This window comes from Carassius carassius, chromosome 49 (genome assembly GCF_963082965.1).
Source record: "Carassius carassius chromosome 49, fCarCar2.1, whole genome shotgun sequence".
In the NCBI taxonomy this organism is placed as follows: Eukaryota; Metazoa; Chordata; class Actinopteri; order Cypriniformes; family Cyprinidae; genus Carassius; species Carassius carassius.
The window spans coordinates 17,667,660-17,682,256 of NC_081803.1; the positions used below are offsets into that span (position 1 = coordinate 17,667,660).

General features: G+C 37.0%; 1 pseudogene; it reads right to left on the minus strand.

Moving 5' to 3' along the window:
• Positions 1–4,530: 4,530 nt before the first annotated feature.
• LOC132132577 (trace amine-associated receptor 13c-like) lies at positions 4,531–5,557 on the minus strand (annotated as a pseudogene).
• Positions 5,558–14,597: the final 9,040 nt, after the last annotated feature.

The window sequence follows — 14,597 nt, forward strand, 5'->3', positions numbered from 1 at the left end:
ACAAGATAATCTCTACTTACTCTGTGTGCAATTATTATTGCTCCTTAAACATATAATCACATTTATTTAAAGTAAGATTCAGACTAGAGCATTTGATGAGTAAATGCTGATTCAAAAATATTTTAAACAAAAGTACCTGGGAAGAGCTCTTTTAGTTTTTAGGAAGGTGTGTGAGGGTTGGCTCACCACAAACTTCTGAAAAAGAAGAACAGCATTATCTGCAAACAATCCTGTAAGACAGATTGAATGAATATTATTTCATTACATGCAACTTATACATTACTATATACTTTAACTTATACATTACTTATTTCTTTAGACCATGAAAGCATCCTCTGCAAAGATGCTGTATAATTAAATGTTAAATGCATCCATTATTAAAAGCAAGTCATTAATAGCAGGCTATATTCATATGAGATGGTTTAAAAATTAAATCATGCTAATAGGACTGTTTTTCAGTAGTGTAATTGATCTGGTTCTGACAAATTAATCAAAGATTTAATATATATCACGTGACACATTAAACTAGAATTTCTACTCATGGAGATCACGTATAGGGGGAACATGAACTGATGGGGCTTATTGAAGTAATTTAATGAGAAGCCAATGAACAAATATAAACTTTCTGACTGTGTGGGGCAACTGATTTTCCAATATTGTGATAGTGTCAGATGAGATTGTCCAGGGGCTTGTACAATATCATAAGTGTTAAATTGAATTAATGAATTATTAAGACTTCGATGTGCGACTATATTTAGGGATCATTTTAAAGACTTTTCCCCTTTCCAAATACCCACACTTGAGGTCTTAGTCACTTGAGAGTGTGTGTACGTGACAGTGCATGCACAAGACTGTCCTCGGTCTTAATAATGCCAAAGCGCAGCGTCCTTAACACACACTAAACCTCTCCAATACTGCAATAAAACAAAGAGTTGCACGTTTTCTTGGTGCACAGAAAAGTATATAAATTTTGTACATCATTTGCAACTGCTTTTTATCACTTAATTAGAAGCACCACAAATTAAATTGTCATCTTTAATAGGGACTATTGAAAAGACATTTAGAAGTTTATTTTAAAATGCAAAGTTGAAACTAACTTTGTCATGTTAAGATCGACACCCACTTGTGATCTTCATGCTCACTTGGGCCAAATAAAGGAAATGTGCAAAGATGGCAAGTGTGGGTATTTGGACCGTACAACAGTTTAAGAAACAACAGATGCTGTGCAAATGATAACAGCAGGAATGTTTGATAAAAGGGACAAACTATCACAGTCACAGACCAACCTGCCTCTGCAGCTTTCTGTCTTCTCCATTTCTGAAGGAATACCTCTCCACAAACACCACTGGGGTGACTGCTTCCTTTATGTCTTTTCAGCTAAAAAATAAATACAAGGGGAGAGAAAATAAAATAGAATTATATACAGAATGTTATCTGTGAGCAAAATATTTAAGATATAAACTAGTATGAATGAACTGCAAGATGGGAAAAAGTTTTTTTGGATTTACATTAAAAAGGTTATTGCAAGCATGGTACAGTAAATGTGATTACTGTGAAATATGTCATATAAAAGCACATTAAAACACTACCATTACAGTGGTACAACCATAGTTATTTTGGTGATTATTGTGCTATTACTATACCATAGTAAAACTACAGTTACTGTGGTAAAAAAAACATGGTAAATGTCCTGTTTACTGGGTTTTACCTATTATTGTACGTGTCATGGTTACCATGATTTTACTACAAATACAACTTACATCTTTGAACCTGAAATGGATATAAAACGGATCCCAGGGCTGTGGCACGTCACGTGACAGATAGTTTAATCACCCCAGTTAGCAGCTCTGTTCATTAAGTTAAACGCAATGAAACTCAAAGATAGCCTCGGATGACCGATATAATACAGAGAGTAAACATTAATAAATAAAGACAGAATACATTTTATAACAGGCATTAAAAGAGCATATTTATTAATACTCACCCAATCTGTGGCTCTTGTAAACTGATGGCAAGTATCGCGATGTGTGCTGAATGAGACTTCTTGAACGTGATTTCATAGCGATAAACATCTCATGTCAGTGACGCTAGAGGCGCTTGACTGTGCTTCAGTTTTTGACGCTTTGGGAGTAATGGATGGACGCACAGCGCGTGATGCGCGTGGTGGGAGTGACTGCGCTGTATATAAATTATGTATTATTATTTAGGTCTTTTTCGGTTATTATTTCGAAGCTGGGTTGCTTTGCTGTTTATTGATATTTTTAAAACTATAAAGCTGCATCTATCAACATTTATTTAGATGTTATCATTGTATTCATTCATTCATTTCTTTATTTTAATTATATTATTTAGGTCTTATTTCAGGTAAAATATTACAGTAAGCCAGAACACGGGCCGAGCGTGGCTCATTCTAAGCCCATTAGCCACAATCCAACGCGGACATTCATATCACAGAATCTGACAGCGATCAGCGGCTCATCAACGACAGTATGGATATCGCATTTTTAATCAGCCTTTACAATAACCTTAATAAAAACTTTTAACTTTAGAGTCTAAAGTAAAAAAAAATATATAAAAATAAAAGATCTGTAGGCCTATCTCTGATAGTTTATTTTTGTATTGATTTATTTCTTTTTTGGTTATTTTTATTTAAATTATATTGTTACTAAATGTGAAATGCGTTAAAGTAATGTGTCAAGGACTTGATATTGAATTCTGTAATTTTAATTTTAATATATATATATATATAAAATCAATAAAAAAGTTAAAAAAAGAACCATTGCGCATTTTACTGCAAAAAAAGTTTGAATATGTGTTTTTGTCACCAGCAATACAGTATGTTGCTCAGTTTTGTTACAGTAAGTTAAGCTCCGATTTAAAAAAAAAAGTTTTTGTGAGTTTCTTCTGTTGTCCTGCGGAAAAATAATAATAAATTCATTAATCAGAAAGTACCGTGCTGTTGCACGAAAGATGCATCCAATTGAAATGCATTGGTTAAAATAAAAAACGTGCTGCAATCACGAAAATAATGAAATAAACGTGTCCCTGCCACTAATCAATAGATTAAATTACGTGACCAAATCAGGAACTGCCGTGAGACTGGGACATGCTAATTGAACGTGAAAAACAAATTGTACGATATAGTACGATTTAACCAATACATTAAATCGTGCGAATTAGTACGAATTCGTATTGATGGGCTTTTATTAAATGCAATGAACAAATCGTACGAATTCATACGACCCAGCTCGTACGATATCGTACGATTTAGCCACTTGGTTAATTCGTACGAATTAGTACGAATCCGGCGTGAGATAGGGTTGTAATTTACATATGATTTACAGTTAGAAAAGTGTATACCAATATTGCATGTAACTTTAGAGACGGTCCCTTAATTTGAGACTCTGGAACATCTAACATCAAGCCAACTTTTTTTTTTTTTATTATTATTTTACTTTCTTTAGTTTTCTTAAATTTGTAAAAATGAGTTAATAACTTACAGCATTTATTAATTTAGATTAATATGCATTCATTCAATAATTACTGAATATAATATAATAATGCTAAATAAGTGATCGGGTTGATGTGCGCATTATGTGACAGGCTTCAAATTGGAATCAATTTTTTTATCCATGCGCACTCTGCACAAATAGTGAAAAGTGAAAATGACATATAGATGATATAGAGTTTCTCACTGTTTGCACATAATAACCACTCCCCTACATGGTTTCTTTATTTGTTTTTAACAGCAGAATTAATATTTATCAATTTATGGATAAATATAAATATAAACCACTGTGCTGTGCTGCTCGTATTAATAAAAAAAAAAAGAAAAGAAAAGCCCCTGTGTATGAGTATCTGAAACAAGGTTGTCCTGCTCCACTTCACAGTCGCTGAATGAAAGGAGAGTTTTATAATGACAGGACACGCATTTATACAACACTTTTTTTTAAAAGGAAGAGCCGCTTGTTCCGTGCATCATACTTCATAACGTTATTTCTGTGACATTTTAGTCCTTTCAGTTTCTGGGTTCAATCCGATCGAGTGTTTACATGCACTCTCAATTGTATATGATGAGGAATAAACCACCCCCTTCCATCCGATCGAAATTTCATTCCAATCAAGCTCAATTGGATCGATTAAGGTGTTTACATGAAGGCTTTTCAGTACGATTGAGCCATCAATCCAATTACAAATGGATTATTTGGTTGCATGTAAACATAGCCAATGTGTCTGTTATTATGTTTTTGCATGAAGCACATCATATCCATCTTTATCATTTATTCCATTAGTCTGAATATTGGTGACTTAAATTTCCTAAGCTAACAACAAATTTCCTAAACACAACTGAACATTTTGTCACTTAAACTGTATAAAAAAGTTTGCTTAATTGTTAAATTCTGACAAAACCTGCAACAGTTATGATCAGTAGCAATGATACTCGAAACAAATGACAATAATAAAATTAATGGGTTGTAAATTATAACCATTATGATTATTGTTCTCAGAATGATGGCTTTATCAGTTTAATTACAATTGATGTTCTGTAAAAATATTGATCAGAGACGATGCTGGCTGAAATATTTTCAGAGTTAAGATGAGTTTAACTGTCTTTTTAAACCAGGGGTAAAATAAAGCATAGACCATAGGATTCAGACCTGAGTTAATTTACAAGACCCATAATAAAACATTTGTGATTGTTGAAGAAACTGCTGATATGGAACAGATATAGTACGGAATCCAACAAAGCAGATAAACTGTGACAATGATTCCTAATGTCAGAGCAGCTTTGCTCTCCGATTTCCTTCTCACTGAACCTTCATTTATGCATTTGCCACCCTTCATCAGGGTGTTTATAACTTTCACTTGCTGATGTACAACATAGAAAATCCTGAAATATAAAGATATGACCAGGATACAAGGAAAAACAAAACACAAGATCAGATCAGTGACTTTCCAAGCAAAACTAATCATAATAGAACACTCTCCATAACACATGTTTGTTTTGCTTGAAATGTCAAAATAACCGTTAGTAATTACAAAGGCAGTGCTGGAAGTTGAGGAAAAAACCCAGCTCAGACAGATGCTTATTAATGTTTTAGTCGTGGTTATTTTCTGTGGGTACAGTAAAGGGTGACAAACAGCCGCATAACGATCAACAGCAATTAAAACTAAATTACTAAGAGATACTGAAATGAGCAGCCATGTTATTGTCAAAAACAGTCCACAGAAAATGTGCCCAAAGTACCAGCAGATCTCAATCAACCTCGAGGCCTCTATGGGCATCACAAGTCCAATAAGCAGGTCGGCCAAAGCCAGAGAGAGAATGAGCAGGTTGGTTGGAGTGTGAAGTTTCTTGAAGTGAGAGATGGAGATGATCACCAGCAGGTTCAGAAACACAGTCCACACAGACACCAATGAAAAAAAACATATACATGATATTGGATTCATGTCTGGAGCGTTTTCCCCTGATACATGATGAGTTGATGGCAGGAAAGCAGTATTGAATCTCATGATCCTCAGTCTTATAGGCCATGTGTGAGTCTCCTCCTGTTAGGAGTTCTGCTTTCCTTACTGTCCTTTCATTTATACAGTGTCTGGATCAGACTGACCAACCCATCTACCACCCACTCTGATGCTGCATAATGACATTTAATTAGTTATTGTATGTATTCACACAGTAGTCTGTTTAACAGCCCATATCGATGTCTTTGGTAACACTTTAGAATAGGGAATACTTATTCATCATTAACTATGACCTTCCCCTCTATAAACTCCTAATTTGCTACTTATTAATAATTATAAGGTTATTTAAGTTTAGGTATTGGGTATAATTAGGGATGTAGAATAATGTCACGTAGAATAAGGAATTAATATGTGCTTAAATAAATGGTTAATATTTTAGTATAATGCATGCTAATAAGCAACTAGTTTAAAGGCCGTGTTGCAAGGTTAATTTTTGAACAAATTTGTGCAATTTGCTTGTTGGTAATAAACATTTAAACTGTTATCCATTGTATTTTATGTTGATGGGTATCACAAAACGGAAAATAATACGAAAAAGTAGGTACTATCTTACAGCGGTCTCCTTTCCCCCACAATGCATTGCATCACGTCACGTTGGGGAGAGAATTTACCAAAGCCGCCTTGAGAGCATTGAGAGTGACTAGAGAGAGACGAGTAGTAGACGTGAGTATTCAGATTTAGATCTGCAGATTATAGATAAATAGATAAATACATAGATATATATAGATAGATAGACTACATAAATAGATAGATAAACAGACAGATAGATAGAGAGAGGTCGACCAACAGCGACCCAAACGCACTCACTTCCCCTACAGCACAAGCTTTTCAGTCCAGTTTCCATGGAACAGCACCCACATAAGCACCTGCCAAACACAGCGACACACACGCGGCTACGTTTGCAACAACATTTTCACCGGAGGATGAGATAAACGCTTAGAAACGTCCATATAGCAAACATGATGCCTTGTATTTCTAGATGACAAAGACAAAGTTTACCAGTACTACGACACTATGACAAAGGTTACCAATACTTATATGAACCTAACGTCATGATCACTGCCACTAGATATATATGTATATATGTGTACATATATATGTGTGTGTGTGTGTCGTTATTGTGCACTGCTGCTCGTAGACTAGCAGTGCTCAATGCTGCGATGCTAAATGATAGCAACTCACCAGGACACTTCACCAACTCTCCACTAATTCTCCTCGGACCATGCATAGGCTTTGACGGACATCAGTTCTTGGCAATTCCTCATTTGCCCTCTCACGACTGGCTCGATCGAAATTACACGGCTGCGGATCATACATGTTGGCTCTTGCCACCTCTTCCTCATCCCAGTCAGCCACTATAGTTCTGATGCTGCGTTCCAGGCAGGTTTTTGAGCTCGTAATCACTATTTCATACCACTACTAACGACTTTGTACCGTTCCAGGCAAGTTACGCCAAACTTTCTGAGCGCAAGGAATTGTAACTAGATTATTTATTTTATTGCAACGTTGCATTGACCTAAAATAGTTTTTTCAACGTGTACCACTTGCATTAACACTGCATCCGTAGGCAGTATTATTCGTAGTGGCTGCCATCGTTGTTTCACGTGCTGTGTGACCTCGGAACTCGGAGTACATCGATCTAGTACGAGACACGAGTTCATGGGTGCGAAGTCACGGGTTTGATTGCCGTTCCAGTGCACTTTCACGGGTTTAAGGTTGGGAAAACATGTGTTACGGGTTGCCTGGAACGCGGCATCATACTAGACTGAGGCTACCTTTCCTCGACTTCTCCCCAACGTGACGTCATCACCGTGTTGCGTAAAAAAACCGTTAATACCAAAAACTAAAAAAATAGATCTTTAAGACCATTTTTGAGACATTTTAAAAATGATATACATATCTTGAGTGATTTATGTACCCATTAATCAAAAGTGGTGGTTAACCTGCAACATGGCCCTTAAGGACCCTAAAATAAAGTGTTACCAAGATGTTTTTTTTTTTTTAACAAATAAATCTATGAATATTAATTATTATTTACTATACATTATAACACTACTTACAATGGTAGGGTATACTCTGGTATAAATTAGCCTCAGAATAGCAATTTAATTGATATGAGTGTTATATATAGTTATTATAATACACAGTTATATACAGTAATTCAATTAGTTTTTTATCAAATGGCTACTACAACATTAAATTAATTAAATACTAAATTAAATATATACTAAATTAAAACACTATTTTATTAATCAAATTAGTCAAGTGCTATAAACACAGGAAGATATACTGTAATCCCATATTTGTAAAATAAGGTAAATTTTTGAAATGTATGGTTTCCCAGTTGGAGGTAATCACATGCATGACAAAGAAGAAGATGAATAATAAAAGTTTTACATGATCCACACTGTAAATTCCAAAAATGAAACGCGATGTACACACTGATGGTACAAGACAACTGAACTGACACAGAACTTATAATGAGACAAACACACCAGAACTAAATGTCTAAACAATTAACAACCATGGCAACAATGTGAACTGGTGTAAAGAATGTAAACACAGTGCAAACAGTGAGTGAGTGTGGCATATGGGTACTCTACACACACACCCACACACACACACACACACATATATATATATATATATATATATATATATATATATATATATATATATATATATATATATATAATCACAGCTTTAACTGTATTATGTATTTAGAAACAGTTGATTTCCTCCACACTGAACCATTCAATACACACTTTCCACCCTTCATATGAGAGTTTATAACTTGTCATTGTGCAAAGAAAATCCTCAAATATACAGTAAAGTATTACAACACATCACTCAGGGGACAGAAGTGAACCCAATTTGAAACTGAGGAAACGAGTAAGAGGTGAGTATGCAAGTAAGTCACAAATCTTTCCAAACTGTCTTTGGTACAGTAGATATGAGTAACACATATGGAAGGTGATCTACGATCGCTACAAACATCCAGGTAATCAGAAAAACAACACTGGCCATAACAGAAACAGTCACTCTCTGAGAATATACTAGGCAGCTGGTTGGAATATCCATACTCAGAAATCAGGTACAGTAGGTATCTTTTGGCAAAATATAACTTAAGAGTATGGTAGTCCACAGCTCCAGCATGGAGTTCCAAAAGAAGGTAAACAAAGCATTCCAAGAAATACTTTTCAGATCAAACACACTTAAACTGCACATAAAATGTTGATCAAGAATATGGAGGTAAGAATTTCACAGGAAGGTATTTTTTTCTCTCCGGAACAAACATGATTAAGGGGGTCATACACAAGACGAGAAGCACTGGGCCATACCACATTTTTAAAAACGCACACTGTCGGTTCCACTTGGTGACTGTCTGCAGTGATTCAGGATGCTCTTCAAATCCTGCCGCACCACAGAGTGCCACTCACATAAGGGGGTTGAAAGAAAGACAAACATTTTGCTAAAAGATGCAAGGATTAGGCTTGCTCTGATACTTGGTGTTGATGGTGTTACCGCAACACTGTTTACGTCAATTGCCCACCAAGTCACCACCCGCCACCGTTGTTTCGATTTTTTATACTAAAAAGAAAGAATTGGAGGAGACAAATTTATTTTACACTTTTGTTAGTGAACTGGATCCACAGCTTGGTAGAAAAGAAACCAATAATGGTATATGCGTTAGCTGAACACAGACAGGAAGTACTGATAAAGGACTTACTGCTCCATATCCTTTATCCTTTATCATGACTCCAGGTAATAAAAATGACAGACACTCTATATTAATCAACACATTTCTACACAATAGCAGGCCCACAGCTGATTACTACACTGAACAAAATTATAAATGCAACACTTTAGTTTTTGCCCCCATTTTTCATGAGCTGAACTTAAAGATCTAAGACTTTTTCTATGTACACAAAAGGCCTATTTCTCTCAAACATTATTCACAAATCCGTCTAAATCTGTGTTAGTGAGCATTTCTCCTTTGCCGAGATAATCCATCCACCTCACAGGTGTGGCATATCAAGATCCTGAGTAGACAGCATGATTATTGCACAGGTGTGCCTTAGGCTGGCCACAATAAAAGGCAACTCTAAAACGTGCAGTTTTACTGTATTGGGGGGTCCGAAAACCAGTCAGTATCTGGTATGAGCACCATTTGCCTCATGCAGTGCAACACATCTCCTTCGCATAGAGTTGATCAGGTTGTTATTTGTGGCCTGTATAACATGAGTTACCTGGAAACTTACAGCTGCACTGACTGAATACACAACACACAAAACTACATATTTGGCACACTCGACAGAACATTAAAGCAACAATTATTAATCATACTTACAGGTTGTGATTCGGAGGAGCAAGCTGTTCAAAACAAACTTTTTTTATGAATCTTTTAGGAAACTTATTTTACAGTGTCATATGATGTGATTTCTATTTTTCCTTTTCTTTTGTGTGTTATGTAGCTATGTTATGTATCTGTGCATGTATAAGATCTGCAGAGTTACAAAGCTCAAACTCTCCCACAAAATGATTTATTCTATCTAAAAGAGAAGGCTGATCCAGACTGGGCTAAAACACCTCGTTCAAACAAGCCCTAACATCTCTACATCACGATGTGGAAATATTTGCATAATGCTGTGCAAATGTTCACGAAAAGAAAGAAGGCGTGGTTTCAGGAACTGCAGTAGTGTTGATGCAGCCATGTCAGGGAGATGGTGTGTGTTTTTGTGTGAAAGCAAAAGCACTTTATTTTTGACTTCCAAAAGTAGATGCAATGAGAAATCATTGGTTAAGATTTATTTACAACAGAACAGCACAACCCAGATGTTCAAATTTCTGCAACGCATTTTATGGACGACAAGGCTATTTCAAGGATATTTCTAAAAAGAAAATGGGTTAATTCCCATTCTTCTGAATCAGTGACAGTAAGTATGTTTTGTTTGCTTAAGTATTTGCTATTGACTGTTTAAATGAGTGGTTGTGGCAGTTTAGAGTAACACATTTGTGTGTGTGCGTGTGTGTGCGTGTGTGTGTGTGTGTGTGTGTGTGTGTGTGTGTGTGTGTGAGGGTGTAACAAGTAATCCTCTGAAGGCAAGCATAGTGAGAACCCAAGTGCAGTTTATTTACAATGGTGCAATCTAAAATCCAAAATAATCCAAACAGTTAACAAAGACTTGACTTGACTTGAACAGACTTGACGTGGCATGAACAGACAGAACTCACTGACAGCAGATACATACGTTAATACACGACAAAAGCACAAGGACAAAAACCTGACTACTTAGACAAAGATGGACACGAGACATGGACAAACCAGTGGGGAACAAGGTACATGACTAAGACAACCAATGAGTAAACAGAACTGATAAATGACAAGACAAACCATTCAGAACATGACACAATGACAAGAGGAACCAATCGTATGAAGACAAGAGGGCAGCATGACACAAACAATAACAAAATAAAAGACATGAAAACATGAACATGAAAAAAAAAAAAATAGAAACAAAACCCACATTACAGAGGGGAACAGGGTCTCATCACACCAGAGTGTACAGCCTGTCAGAAATCCTATTACATCAGCTGTCTTAACCACAGCTTGTGTGTTGCAAATACAGGTGCATCTCAATAAATTAGAATGTTGTGAAAAAGTTCATTTATTTCAGTAATTCAACTTGTCTATTAAATTCAATGCAGAGACTGAAGTAGTTTAAGTCTTTGGTTCTTTTAATTGTGATGATTCTGGTTCACATTTAACAAAAACCCAACAATTCACTATCTCAACTAACTAGAATACTTCATAAGACCAATTACAAAATAAAATAAAAAAAGAAATAGTGAATTGTTGGCCTTCTGGAAAGTATGTAAATTTACTGTACATACGCAATACTTGAAAGGGGATCATTTTGCTTTAATTACTGCCTCAATTCGGCGTGGCATGGAGGTGATCAGTTTGTGGCACTGCGGAGGTGGTATGGAAGCCCAGATTTCTTTTACAGTGGCTTTAGCTCATCTGAATTTTTGGTGTCTTGTTTCTCACTTTCCTCTTGACAATATGGGGTCTATGAGAATATATGGGATTCAGGTCTGGTGAGTTTGCTGGCCAGTCAAGCACACCAACACCATGGTCTTTTAACCAACTTTTGGTGCTTTCGGAAGTGTGGGCAAGTGCCAAATCCTGCTGGTAAATTAAATCAGCATCTTCAAAAAGGTGGTCAGCAGAAGGCAGCAGGAAGTGTTTTTGGTAAACGGGTGCAGTGACTTTGGTTTTCAAAAAAACACAATGGACCAACACCAGCAGATGACATTGCACCCCAAATCATCACAGACTGTGGAAACGTAACACTGGACTTCAAGCAACATGGGCTATGAGCTTCTTCACCTTTCCTCCAGACTCTAGAACCTCGGTTTCCAAATGAAATACAAATCCTGCTCTCATCTGAAAAGAGGACTTTGGACCACTGGGCAACACTCCATTTCTTCTTCTCTTAGCCCAGGTAAGACGCCTCCGACATGGTCTGTGGTTCAGCAAATTCCTTGACACGTCTGTGTCTGGTGGCTCTTGATGCCTTGACCCCAGCCTCAGTACATTCCTTGTGAAGTTCACTCAAATTTTTGAATCAATTTTGCTTGACAATCCTCATAAGCCTGCAGTTCTTTCGGTTGGTTGTGCATCTTTTTCTTCCACACTTTTTCCTTCCATCAAACTTTTTGTTAAGATGCTTGGATACAGCATGCTGGCTTACCTTCCTTGTGAAGGCTGTCAATTATTGTCTTCTGGACAACTGTCAGATCAGCAGCCTTTCCCATGATTGTGTAGCCTAGTGAACCAAACTGAGAGACCATTTTGAAGGACCAGGAAAGCTTTGCATGTGTTTTGCATTGATTAGCTGATTGACATGTCACCATATTCTAATATTTGTTAATATTTGTTGAGATAGTGAGTTGAGTTTGTGAGCCAAAGTCATCACAACTAAAAGAACCAAAGGCTTAAACTACTTCAGTCTGTGTGCGATGAATTCATTTAATACATGAGTTTCACAATTTGAGTTGAATCACTGAAATAAATGAACTTTTCCACGACATTCTAATTTATTGAGATGCACCTGTACATACGAGCCTCACCACTGTGTCTGTCATACAACTTTGTTCTCCTTTTGGCCTTGAACTGATGGTAAAACTAACGATATTATAAACCGTTTCTATATTTAACGTTACTTTGAAAGCTGAAGCTCTCGATTGTGGAAATGGGCTTTACATTTCCGACTCGTGCTTGTTGTGTTTGGCTAATCACAATGCACTGTGTCAGCTTGCCAATCAGAGCTTACAGTGCTTGTCGGAAGGGGGGTGGGGGGAGGGCTTTGTAGAAAATGACACGTTTGAGATAGGCGGGACATAGAGGATCATTCAATTCTTTTAAAAAGGTTAGAGTGCGAGGTTGGGTTTAAGGGTACTGCTCTGAAATGGTTCCATTCATACCTTAAGGATAGAACATTCTCTGTTAAATTTGCAAATGTCTCTTCTTCTGTGGTTCCTTTAAAATATGGTCTCCCTCAGGGCTCTATTTAAGTCCTATATTGCTTTCTCTGTATATGCGCCCCTTTGGATCCATCTGTCGTCATTATGACATCTTGTACCATATGTACGCAGATGACACACAGATTTATTTTCCCCTTAAAGTTGGAGATGAAAAGTCTTTTCAATCTTTGTTACTCTGTCTGAATGAAATTATAATTTGGCTCTCTAATAATTTTCTTCAGCTTAATGAAAGAAAATCTGAAATCATAATATTTGGGCCATCACATTTTAAAGAGTGTATAGTCAGTATTCTTGCTCCTTTGGAGATGACTGTGAAGGACAATGTGAGAAATCTTGGGGTCATTATTGACTCATCGCTTAGCTTTGATAAACAGATTAATTCAAGTTCAAGTTCAAGTCTGCTTTATTGTCAATTTCGACATGTACAGTACATACATACAGAGAATCGAAATTCCGTTACTCTCCGACCCCGGTGCATACAGATAACATTAAAGCCTAAAAATCTAGATCAAATATAAAATGTAGATATAACTATACAATAAGGGAATGTAAAAAAAGGCATATAATAAAATTAAAAATAAAGTTAAATAAAGCAGCGCAAGGCAAATGACAGATATCGAGCAAATCAATTGAACAACAGTGCAGATAAAAGATTTTTAGTGCAAAAAAATCCCTTATTAAAAATATCTTAAGTCTGATTAAAGTGACAAGTGACAAAGGGCTCAAGAGAAGTTATTTTATTTAACTGACTGATGAGGTAGGGGAATGACGTCAGTTCCATGCTGAATGAGGTAGTGAGCAGACCAATGCTGCACAAAGTGACTAGTGCATGGCATCATATAATGAGTGGGGGGGGGGGGGGGGGGTTCATAGTTCAGTGGTGCCTGGGGTAGAAGAGGGGAGGGGGGGCAAGTTTGGGAGGGAGTTCAGCTTCCTGATAGCCTGGTGGATGAAGCTGTCCTTCAGTCTGCTGGTCCTGGCCTGGAGACTCCGCAGTCTCCTCCCTGATGGTAGCAGACTGAAGAAGCTGTGTGATGGGTGAGTGGGATCACCTGTGATGCAGAGGGCTTTGCGGGGGAGACGTGTTCCATAAATGTCCTGGAGGGAGTGGGGAGAGAGAGACACCAATGATCTTCTCAGGTGCTCTCACTATGCGTTGCAGAGTCTTTCGGCAGGACGCGTTGCAGGCGCCATACCACTCAGTGATGCAGCTCGTCAGGATGCTCTTGATGGTGCCTCTGTAGAAGGCACCACTTAGCCAGGCGGCTCACCTCACTCCTGTAGTTCGTCTCATCTTTGTTGCTAATGAGACCCACCACAGTAGTGTCATCAGGTTGGAGTTGTAAGAAGTAGTTTTTATCATCTTAAAATTATTGCTAAGCTTAAACCTTTTCTTAGTTTTAATGATTTGGAGACTATTGTTCATGCATTTATTTCTTCGCGACTGGACTACTGTAACTCCCTCTATGTAGGGATCAGCCACCGACAACTGTCACGTCTGCAGCTTGTACAGAATGCTG